The sequence below is a fragment of the Ranitomeya variabilis genome, chromosome 5 (assembly GCF_051348905.1).
Source record: "Ranitomeya variabilis isolate aRanVar5 chromosome 5, aRanVar5.hap1, whole genome shotgun sequence".
Lineage (NCBI taxonomy): Eukaryota > Metazoa > Chordata > Amphibia > Anura > Dendrobatidae > Ranitomeya > Ranitomeya variabilis.
Genome location: NC_135236.1, coordinates 681267703 through 681280493, shown reverse-complemented (window position 1 = coordinate 681280493; position 12791 = coordinate 681267703). Strand labels below are relative to the sequence as shown.

The 12791-nt window shown below is 43.1% G+C and overlaps 1 protein-coding gene across 1 annotated transcript in view; it reads right to left on the bottom strand.

Moving 5' to 3' along the window:
* The window catches only part of LOC143777097 (parvalbumin-7-like), a 99200-nt gene that overhangs the window by 6923 nt on the left and 79486 nt on the right, over positions 1-12791 (bottom strand). The window lies entirely within an intron of this gene.

Here is a 12791-nt window from a genome sequence, read left to right as displayed (position 1 = left end):
CTCACACTAAACATAGAAGAAAATCGCTCCAATTCTCACTGCCAAGAGTCGCACAAGTGTCATGTGTTTTTTATGCGAGTACAATCCGATTTTTCACACCTAGCTTCCGATGTACACCTGATTGCAGAGCGGTTTTCACATGAGCTTTTACATCGAGCAATTCTCTATCATTTACACATCATTTTCAAATGAAATATTCTTCCAAACACTGGCGGTGGCGTCAGACAGGTGACAGGAGTTCACCGCGATTATCATCCTCTCTGCAGAAAGGCGAGTAATATCGTTGTTTTCTGTTTTCATCCTTTACTTGGGGGACGATGGCGTCTCTGGAGTGGGCGATGCAGTCAGTTTGGTTTAGGCCGGCGTCACACATGCGTGTTTTACGGACGTAAGACCACAGAAATTACGTCCGTAAAACTCGCAAAATAAACGGCACAATTATTCTCAATGGGGCTGCTCCTATCAGCCGTATATTACGGTTCAGTATTATACGGCTTTCTACGGCCGTACAAAATCGCAGCATGCTGCGTTTGTCAGCGTATTGTGCAAAAAAATCACCAATGAAAGTCTATGGGGGCGAGAAAAATACGGATTCCACACGGACCTGCAGTGTGACTTGCGAGAAATACGCAGCGGTGTTAGTGAAAAGTCGGTAATTCAATTGCCGGCTTTTCATTTCTCCTGCACAAACCCGACAGGATATGAGACATGATTACATACAGTAAACCATCTCATATCCCCTTTTTTTTGCATATTCCACACTACTAATGTTAGTAGTGTGTATGTGCAAAATCTCAGCGCTGTAGCTGCTGAAATAAAGGGTTAAATGGCGGAAAAAATTGGCGTGGGCTCCCGCACAATTTTCTCCGCCAGAGTGGTAAAGCCAGTGACTGAGGGCAGATATTAATAGCCAGGAGAGGGTCCACGGTTATTGCCCCCCCCCCCCCGTGGCTAAAAACATCTGCCCCCAGCCACCCCAGAAAAGGCACATCTGGAAGATGCGCCTATTCTGGCACTTGGCCACTCTCTTCCCACTCCCGTGTAGCGGTGGGATGTGGGGTAATAAAGGGTTAATGTCACCTTGCTATTGTAAGGTGACATTAAGCCAGATTAATAATGGAGAGGCGTCAATTATGACACCTATCCATTATTAATCCAATTGTCTGAAAGGGTTAAAAACACACACACACATGATTTAAAAGTATTTTAATGAAATAAACACAGGTTGTTTTAATAATTTATTGCTCTCTCAATCCATTTCCAGGCCCTCGCTTGGCAAAATAATAAACGCACAAGATACATACCCTCTGGTGAACCGTCACGTCCCACGAGGTAATCCATCTGAAGGGGTTAACTAATATTACAGGCAGGAGCCCTGCTAATGCAGCTGTGCTCGTGCTTGTAATTCCCCGGCGAATGAATGAAATGTAGGTCAATGACCTATAGTTACCTTCAGTCGCGGTGATGCGCCCCCTGCTGGATGTCCTCATATGACCTGGAGCGTGGGAAAAAGTTCCCAGGCTGCAGTTCATGAGAACATCCAGCAGGGGCGCATCACCGCGACTCAATGTAAGTACAGATCCAGCTTTCCTTTCAGCACCCGGGGATTACAGGCACGAGCGAGTGGTTTATCGCAGCTCGTGCCTGTAATATTAGTTAACCCCTTCAGATGGATTACTTCGTGGGACGTGATCGGACATCAGAAGGTATGTATCTTGTGCGTTTATTATTTTGCCAAGCGAGGGTGTTCCTGATGGATTGAGAGAGCAATAAAATACTAAAACAACCGCTGTGTTTATTTCATTAAAATACTTTTAAATCATGTGTGTGTGTTTTATTAACCCTTTCAGACAATTGGATTAATAATGGATAGGTGCCATAATTGACGCCTCTCCATTATTAATCTGGCTTAATGTCACCTTACAATAGCAAGGTGACATTAACCCTTTATTACCCCACATCCCACCGCTACACGGGAGTGGGAAGAGAGTGGCCAAGTGCCAGAATAGGCGCATCTTCCAGATGTGCCTTTTCTGGGGTGGCTGGGGGCAGATGTTTTTAGCCACGGGGGGGGGCAATAACCATGGACCCTCTCCTGGCTATTAATATCTGCCCTCAGTCACTGGCTTTACCATTCTGGCGGAGAAAATTGCGCGGGAGCCCACGCCAATTTTTTCCACCATTTAACCCTTTATTTTAGCAGCTACAGCGGCCACATTTTGCACATACACACTACTAACATTAGTAGTGTGGAATATGCAAAAAAAAGGGGGATATGAGATGGTTTACTGTATGTAATCATGTCTCATATCCTGTCGGGTTTGTGCAGGAGAAATGAAAAGCCGGCAATTGAATTACCGGCTTTTCACAGATATCGCGCTGAATTAAATATAAATACAGAATATACACTCACCGGCCACTTTATTAGGTACACCATGCTAGTAACGGGTTGGACCCCCTTTTGCCTTCAGAACTGCCTCAATTCTTCGTGGCATAGATTCAACAAGGTGCTGGAAGCATTCCTCAGAGATTTTGGTCCATATTGACATGATGGCATCACACAGTTGCCGCAGATTTGTCGGCTGCACATCCCAAAGATGCTCCATACAAGGCAGGATGGATCCATGCTTTCATGTTGTTTACGCCAAATTCTGACCCTACCATCCGAATGTCGCAGCAGAAATCGAGACTCATCAGACCAAGCAACGTTTTTCCAATCTTCTACTGTCCAATTTCGATGAGCTTGTACAAATTGTAGCCTCCGTTTCCTGTTCTTAGCTGAAAGGAGTGGTACCCGGTGTGGTCTTCTGCTGCTGTAGCCCATCTGCCTCAAAGTTCGACGCACTGTGCGTTCAGAGATGCTCTTAGGCCTACCTTGGTTGTAACGGGTGGCGATTTGAGTCACTGTTGCCTTTCTATCAGCTCGAACCAGTCTGCCCATTCTCCTCTGACCTCTGGCATCAACAAGGCATTTCCGCCCACAGAACTGCCGCTCACTGGATTTTTTTTCTTTTTCGGACCATTCTCTGTAAACCCTAGAGATGGTTGTGCGTGAAAATCCCAGTAGATCAGCAGTTTCTGAAATACTCAGACCAGCCCTTCTGGCACCAACAACCATGCCACGTTCAAAGGCACTCAAATCACCTTTCTTCCCCATACTGATGCTCGGTTTGAACTGCAGGAGATTGTCTTGACCATGTCTACATGCCTAAATGCACTGAGTTGCCGCCATGTGATTGGCTGATTAGAAATTAAGTGTTAACAAGAAGTTGGACAGGTGTACCTAATAAAGTGGCCGGTGAGTGTATATATATGTGTCTCAATGACATATATATATATATATATATATATATATATATATATATATATATATATATATATACTGTATATATGTTTTCCCTAACATTTGAGCACATAAATCCATTAGATGTCGGTTTTGCAAGCCTGCGCGAAAATCTCGCAGTACGGATGCCATACGGATTACATACGGAGGATGCCATGCGCAAAATACGCTGACACACCCTGACTACGGATCAATATTTTGGGAACATTTCTCCGTATTACGGCCGTAGTACGGACGTATAATACGTGGCGTATTGTCTTACGCCAAGTGTGACGCCGGCCTTATAAAGATTTATTAAAGGAGTCTGTGTCATTCTCTCAATTAAAGGATTTTATTCTGGGTGTGTGTGTTTTCATACAATGTGACTAAGGGGTTTGTATTGGAGGTGTCTTATAGACGCTTCTCCATTAATAACCTCTGGGCTTAATGTCACCTGACAATACAAAGGTGACATCAACCCCCCAACTATCACCCCACTTGCCACTACTACAAGGCAAGTATGAAGAGGGAGTCTAAGTGCCAGAATTGGCGCATCTTAGAGATGCACCTTTTCTGGGATGGCTGAGAGCTGATGTTTTTAGCCGGGGGGCAGTATCCATGGGCTCTGTTCTATGACCCCTACTCTTCCCAATCTCAATCTATACACTCTGCCTGGGACAACTCATAAAGTCCCATGGATTCCAGTAACACCTTTATGCTGATGACGCTCAGATCTACCTTTCTGGCCCAGACGTCACCGCTCTGCTGTCCAGAATCCCGGAGTGTCTATCAGCCATATCCTCCTTCTTCTCCTCTCGCTTCCTCAAACTCAATGTGGACAAATCTGAACTCATCATCTTTCCTCCATCTCATAGATCTTCCTTACCTGACCTATCTATCACCATTAACGACATCACGCTTTCCCCCGTACCGGAAGTCTGCTGCCTCAGAGTAACCCTTGACTCTGTCCTGTGCTCCAAACCGCACATCCAAGCTCTTTCCACCTCCTGTCGCCTCCAGCTCAAAAATATCTACAGAATCCGTCCTTTCCTCAACCCTCAATCTACTAAAATGCTAGTGCATGCCCTCATCATCTCCCGCCTTGACTACTGCAACATCCTCCTCTGTGGCCTCCCTGCTAACACCCTTGCACCTCTGCAGTCCATCCTTAACTCTGCTGCCCGACTAATTCATCTCTCTCCTCACTACTCCTCCGCTTCCCCCCTGTGTAAATCTCTTCACTGGCTCCCATTCCCTCAGCGTATCCCGTTCACATTACTAACACTGACCTACAAAGCCATCCATAACCTGTCTCCTCCATATATCTCTGAACTAATCTCTCAATATCTTCCCTCCCGTAATCTCCGGTCCTCCCAAGACCTCCTACTCTCCTCCACACTTATTCGCTCCTCACCCAATCGCCTCCAAGACTTCTCCCGAATATCCCCCATCCTCTGGAATTCTCTGCCCCAACACATCCGACTATCAACCACATTCGGATCCTTCAGACGGAACCTGAAAACCCATCTCTTCAAGAAAGCCTACAGCCTGCACTGACCCCGCTGCCTCCTCACTACTACCGAAGCTACCGCCTCACCAATACCGGAGCTACTGCCTCACCAACACTGGAGCTACCACCTCACCAACACTGGAGCTACCGCCTCACCAACACCGGAGCTGCTGCAACCCCCGACCTATTGTCTCCTTCCCCACCATCCTGTAGAATGTAAGCCCCCAAGGGCAGGGTCCTCGCCCCTCTGTATCAGTCTGTCATTGTTAGTTTGTTTACTGTAAGTGATATCTGTAATTTGTATGTAACCCCTTCTCATGTACAGCACCATGGAATCAATGGTGCTTTATAAAAAAATAATAGTAATAATAATAATAATAATAATAATAATAATAAAATCAGCATGCAGCTGTCTGCCTAGCCATTGCTGGTTATTAAATATAGGAGGACCCTACATCATTTTTTGGGAGTCCCCCATTTTAACAGCCAGTGAAGGCTAAGTATACAGCTGTGACCTGATATTAACAGCATGCGAAGCTCCAGGGGTATTACCCCCTCCCCAGACTATAAACATCGGCCCCCGGCTGTCGGCTTTCGCTCTGCTGGTTGAGAAAATTACACAGGAGCCCACGCCATTTTTTTCAGAAAAATAATCTTTTAATAATTAAATACATGTACAGTAAGCTGCACACACACTGTATTAATTGCATGTCACTGACATCTATATATATATATATTCTATGTGCATTTACTGTAATCCATCTTTTCTATCCTGTCGGCTCCTGCTGTGATTTTACTGTACACGGCAGATGAATTGCAGACTTTTCATCAATATCTATTTATCTCTCTATCTATCTATCTATAGTCTATTATCTATTACCTATTATCTCTCTGTCTATTCACAGGTCTGCAAAAAAATGTTTTCAAGAGCTGTTTTGGTTATTCCACGTAATCTTTATGTTTTTAAGTGCGCTGAATCCGAAATTGACCTCCGTTTTGTCATAGGACATCACGTTTTCTGACAATTTAAGTAACTATGTTTAATAAGACAATACCTAAAAATAAATGAAAATAGACTCGTAACATTAATTTTTTATTACAAATGTTTCATGACAATAATGTTGTACCTGCACTGAGCTCAGTAACACACAGTAACATCGCTTCTTCTTCCCTGTGCGGCTTCTCTTGGGCCATTTCCGCTTGTGAGGGGCATCTGCAATGTCTCTCTGAAGCCTCCAGCAGTCGTCGGCCATCACTGTCATGCTCCATCTTCCCTGGTATCTTCTTTCCATCTCTTTAATGTCTGGTGGAATCGCTCTCCTTGCTCTTCACTCACAGCTCCCACATTTTCAGGAAAGTTGTCAATGTGGGAATGGAGGAGATGCGCGTTCAGACTCATCAGGCGACCTACAGCTTCCAGCATTCGTCCGACGGTTTTTTTGTAGTCAGGGTCTTGTATATCTTCAATGCATTGATGTGAATTAATTAATAGTAATTTTGACTTTCAAAACCCTAAGATAAAAAAAAATACCAAAAATTGAGAAATATATACTAAATTTGAAGAGAATGTTGCATTTTGTGGCAAATCCTGACGTCCAGGATTTTTTTCAATATTTTTTTTCGTTTTCAGCACCCAAAATACATGGAAAATAGATGAAAATAATCAAACAGCTTTTTAGTCGCAGACCTGTGTTATCTCTCTATCTATTATCTATTATCTATTATCTATCTATTATCTATCTGTTATCTATCTATCATCTATCTATCTATCTATCTATCTATTATCTATCTATTATCTATCTGTTATCTATCTATCATCTATCTATCTATCTATTATCTTTCTATTATCTATGTATCTATCTATTGTCTATCTATTATCTCTCTATTATGTATCTATCTATCTATTATCTATCATCTATTACTATTATTATTATTATTATTGTTTTGTTTCTTTGAATAAATTATGATATGATTTTTATTTGGGACTTTTGTGCTTTTCCTTCTTTTGTGTTGTCTTGCATTATCAGAGTGTCCGGAGCTATTGTAGCCCCCTCACCACTGGATTTAGGGGGATATGGATTAAGAAGATGTTTACTGCTCTGATGTTGGTGTTTCTTATTCTCTATCTATCTATCTATTATCTATCTATTATCTATCTATCTACAATTTATCTATCTATCTATCTATGTAATCTATACGTGTGTGTTACTGACCTCTATATATACACTGTATATATATATATATATATATATATATATATATATATATATATATATATGTTTTCTCTGTGTATATTTCCGTTCTAACCTCTCAGTGTGATTTTTCTGTTCACCGCACATGAATTATCGGCTTTTCAGAGGACACCGATGTGTAAACCTGGGACAGAACTCGCATGGTCCGAGTGCTGGGCGATTTCTTCTCGCACCCATACACTTGCATTGGCGAGTCTTGGCCGAGTCTCGGTGACGGTTGCAGCTCGCTGAGATTTTACTCGCACGTAGAACACGCCGGAGAAAATAACCGCTGCTGTGATCTGCCCCATAGAGTAACACTGGGCCGAGCGCTGCGATGTTCTCTCTCATAGCACTCGCCCGTATTCTACCGCAGTGTGACCCCGACATATACTGACGGCCCAGGAATGGTCGAGCACTTTGGGCGCTAAGAGAAATAATACGATCGTTTAATGACAATCTCTCAAAAGTGCAAAATTCATGAAATCAAAAACAAAACAACTATTATTATTATCATCATCATTATTATCACCTTTATTATCAGTATTATCATTATTATAGCTATTATTGTTAATATTATCATTATCATCTTAATTATTATTATTATTATTATTATTATTATCAGAATTCATATAATTATCATTTTTTTATTATTCTTTTAATTATTATTAAGATTATTATAATCATTATTATTTTCATTATTATCATCATTATTAATATAATGATTATTGTTATTATTTTCAATATATTACTATCATTACTATTATTATTATTATTGTTGTTATTATTTTCATTATTTATATAATTGCTATTATTGTTACTATTATCATTATTATTATCATTGTTGTTATTACCATCATTATTATCATCATTATTATCATCATTATTATGATTATTACTTTTAGTCTCGGCGAGTCCTGACTGATCCGGACAGACGATCTTTGGCGTTTCCCGGTGATACTTTCCCAGTTATTTGCTCTTCATTAGAATGTGATGATCATTAATATCCGCTCGTAGGGATAACGTGAGAGGGGCACAATGTTCTAATTCCAGGGTGTGAATGTAACTTCAGACTGGAAGGACAAGTAACGTCAGGCTTTTCAGTTGCTTCCAACCTGTGGGGTGTAGATGGCACCCATCGTTCTTCAGAAGGGCTCAGCTACATGTCAGGGCTGTAGGTACGGAGCCGATACCACAGGGCTCAGCATCTGCCAACACCCATGGGTGAATAGATTTTAAAGGGATATTTAGGTTATTGCCTTTCCACTGGATCTGGGAGACCTGTTTAGTGTGATAATCAACTGATCACCAAAATCACGGATTCTGCCTCCGTTCTTTCCTATATAGAACTGAAAAACATGGCAAATCAGAGACTTAAATAGAGCGGCCGGGCGCATGCACGACTTAACGTCTCCAATTAATTCCCTTCTGGCCAGCAGAGAACATGTGTGACCCAACACATCCGTCATCTGCTGCTAATGGCTGAAAACATGGGACACACACCGAGCTAAAGATCTGAAGTAGATCATTGGTTTAATCTAGGGTAGCCCTTTCAGTGTGTAAAGAGACCAGACCTGCTGCAGAGCATTACTGCCAAAGCAGGACCCATGATTAACAGTAAGGTGTGACAGGTGCAGAGTGAAGAAAGTGCTGCTGAGGTGATTGCCAGCAGGCTATTGCAAGCACTAGTAAACTGCACTGCCAGCTCATTGCTATATGACCACAAGTCATATTCTGTAACCATCATCCCGGTGAAGAAACCAGACTATATCTTAATTACCTAGACGACTATGTTTTAGCAAAACAATAAGAAAATAATTTTTATCTGTATGTTGGCTTTTGGATTTATGTGTTGATTTCTGGTTGGTCAAGAAAACAGACTTTTGCTTGTGTAAGCCTGGAATGTTGACTTGTAAGCTGATATTTGATATAACATAGTGTTCACTTATCCTTGATAAATAATGAGTTCTGCTGATATGCTAATTATACACTGTCTAGCCCAGATAGTTTGTTGATTTTTTAAAACAGAGGAGGAAAATCTATGCAAATAGATTACATAATCAAACAAGGCGACTTCGTCATCACCGTTCTTCCCCTTATCTGTGAGGCTGGACTGAAGGACACTGGGTAAATCTAAAAATAGGTTACATGTCACTGCATAAAGAGACTGAGAGACAGAGAGAGACAGCCAGAGATTCTGCCAAGACATTTACAACCAACGGACGCGAAACAGGACTGCTGCCAATTCATCATGGCACCATCACGAGGGACATGGATCTATCATTCTACAGGAAACAATCTAGGGGTTTTCGTCTCCGGTTGAAAGAATACAGATCTGCTCCATAGACCATTGGTGGACCATGGATACGTTTGGAGAAAGCCAGGATTGGGACCTGATGATCGCCTGGCTCCATGGAGATGTTCGGAGAAGCCAGGTGGTGACTCTCTGGTCACCTGGCCCTTGTACCTTGAATGGACTGTCATCTTCCTACACTTGTCGTTACCTCCTCTCTGGGTGTGTGCCACAGGTGGGGTAGCGACCCTGGAAGATCTGAACCTACAGCTGCCATTATCCTGTTGGGTCAGCGGAAGGGTGAGACTCTGTAATGTCCACCATCTTGGGTATTGTGCTGGGACGGTTCTACGTGTTATCTGCCTGTTTTGTGGTTCAATAAAGCATTGCCACACTGTGTTACTCTCACCCTGTGCTGCCTGAGTGGCGCTATGCCCATGTTAAAAGGAGAGCGGGCATTAGGTGGGACGATCCCTGGTCCATGCGGTTCCGGCTAATGGACCTGGATGCCCGCTGACCCCTCGTGTCTCTACAATTCCCTAGTAAGTAAAGTTCTTGAATTGTCACCTGAGTGCACCTGTGTCCCTCTACCTTCCCACAGTGGGAAAATAAATAAATCCGATACTGAACATTTAGTTATTTTACTTTAATATCACTCAAAAATGCTAAATTCATGACAGCAGAGACAATACATCCATCATCATTATTAGTCTCGGAGAATCCGGACTGATCCGGACAGACGATCTTTGGCGTTTCCCGGTGATATGTTCCCAGTTATTTGTTCTTCATTAGAATGTGATCATTAATCTCCACTCGTAGGGATGTGAGAGGGGCACAATGTCCTAGTTCTAGGGTGTGAATGTATATTCAGACTGGAAGGACAAGTAACATCAGGCTTTTCAATTGCTTCCAAACTGTGGGGCGTTGATGGCACCCATCGTTCTTCAGAAGGGCGCAGCTACATGTTAGGGCTGTAGGTACGGAGCTGACACCACAGGGCTCAGCATCTGCCAACACCCATGTGACGGGCATCACAGGGGCATTTCATCATTAGCATTAGATCGATGATCGCCGCTCTTTGGTGGGATAACCCCCTCCGATCTTGGGGACTTCTGCCTCTGTTCCTTCCTAGTTCTCCTCCAGGAGGAACTAATCGGAATTACAAAGCACCTGCAGAACTTCAGACATCTGCCTCATCTGGAGCGACAAGCCCCAATACCTGTACAATATGCAGATACTTACGCACTGCACCAGGTATCTTCATCTAATGGTTCTTCTTACTTTTATTGGAACGTGCACATTGTAGATTCAGACTAAAGGCAGAAAAGCCTTGAATGAACCCAGACAAAGAAGGAGTCAAGAGACACCTGTGACCCAACCAGAAACTAATAAATCCTAGATTCCTTGAAAGAACCTCTTTATCATTGATGGCAGCTTAGCACACCCTTGCCATTCTCTCAGGAGCCTCATCAAGTCATTACCTGGAATGGCCTCTAATATTTGAGAAGTTCCCAGAGGTGATGAGCACTTGTTCACTGCTTTGCCTTAAACCCATCCCAAACTATTTCCATTGCGTTGAGGTGGGCGATTGTGGAGGCCGCATCCTCTGACTCCGTCCCCCTCATTCTTGGTCTGTCACGGAGTGACCCGACCCAATGGATGATCGGTCAGCTAACGGCACAATACACATACAACGGGGATGGTATAGGTGAGAGGAAGGCCCTAACCATAGGGAATGGGGGATGGTCACCACCTGAACTCAAACCTGAGCCTGTCCATGTACTCCCCGAATGCCCTATTCGGGTCCTTCCCCCCGTCGCCTTCAGGACACCTCATCCCTAGTAGTCACCTATTCCTGCTCTGACTAGTGCACTGTCCAGCAAGGAACACTTGCCTCACCTCTGCAGATAATACCCCCTTCACCCTGGAGCTTCTTCCGGTTTTGCATTATCGTTTTTCACTCCCCTTCTTTCCAGTGCCATAACTTTTTTTATTTTTCCACCAATATGGCCATGTAAGGGCTTAGTTTTATGCGGGGCGAGTTGTACCTTTGAACTATACCATTAGTTTTACCATGTCGTGTAACAAAAAACAAGAAAAAAATGTAAAGTGCGTTGAAATTGCAAAAAAAAGTGCAATACCACACTTGTTTTTTGTTTGGCTTTATTGCTAGGTTCACTAAATGCTAAAACTGACCTGCTGCTATGATTCTCCAGGTCACTACGAGTTCATAGACACCAAACAGGTCTAGGTTATTTTTTTATCTAAGTGGTGAAAAAAAATTCCAAAATTAGCTAAAAAAAAATTGCGCCATTTTCCGATTCCCGTAGCGTCTCCATTTTTCGTGATCTGGGGGTGGGTGAGGGCCTTTTTTTTGCGTGCCGAGCTGAAGTTTTAAATTATACCATTTTGGTGCAGATACGTTCTTTTGATCACCCGTTATTGCATTTTAATGCAATGTCGCGGCGACCAAAAAATGTAATTCTGGCGTTTTGATTTTTTTACTCGCTGCACCGTTTAGCGATCAGGTTAATCCTTTTTTTTATTGATGAATGTGGCGATACCAAATATGTGTATGTTTGATTTTTTTTATTGTTATATTTTGAATGGGGTGAAAGGGGGGTGATTTGAACTTTTTTTTTTCATATTTTTGAAAACATTTTTTTTTTACTTTTGCCATGCTTCAATAGTCTCCATGTGAGGCTAGAAGCTGCCACAACTTGATCGGCTCTGTTACATAGAGGCGATGCTCAGATCGCTCCTATGTAGCAGAATTACTGCATTGCTATGAGCGCCAACCACAGGGTGGCGCTCACAGCAATCCGGCATCAACAACCATAGAGGTCTCAAGGAAACCTCTGGTTGTCATGTCGATGCATAGATGACCCCCGATCATGTGATGAGGTTCAGCGGTGTGCGTATTTCCGTCCGGATGGTCGAAAGCGCTTATTAAATGACAGCTGACATGTCTCGGCTTTCAGGTGGGCTCACCGCCAGAGACCACATCAATGCGGGGGATACTAACATCGGCCTAATTGTATGTCCAATGTCGGTAAGGGGATACACACAGGGGGAAGTGACAATCACCAAAGGGACAAGATAACAAAACCACCACACTAAGCTCCACACCAATCACCAGACGTGGCTGACGCCAGAGCGCTGCTCCTGCTAGGATGCTCTCCAGAAAGGACCTGTATCACCAGCCGCCAGCTCATGCATCAGGTGACCTTCTAAAGGATAGTGGGAGTGGTCACCACCTGCATCAGCTGACCTAGCAGCACTGCAGTAACACCAGATTGCCAGCAGGGGAAAACTGGCATTAACCCTAGCTGGTCCAAAAGGAAAAAAATGTTAAACTGAGTGGAACCAGAGCTGCCACAAATCCAAAAATGGAGCGTGACAGTACCCACCTTTCATTGAGAGTCCTCTGGACCC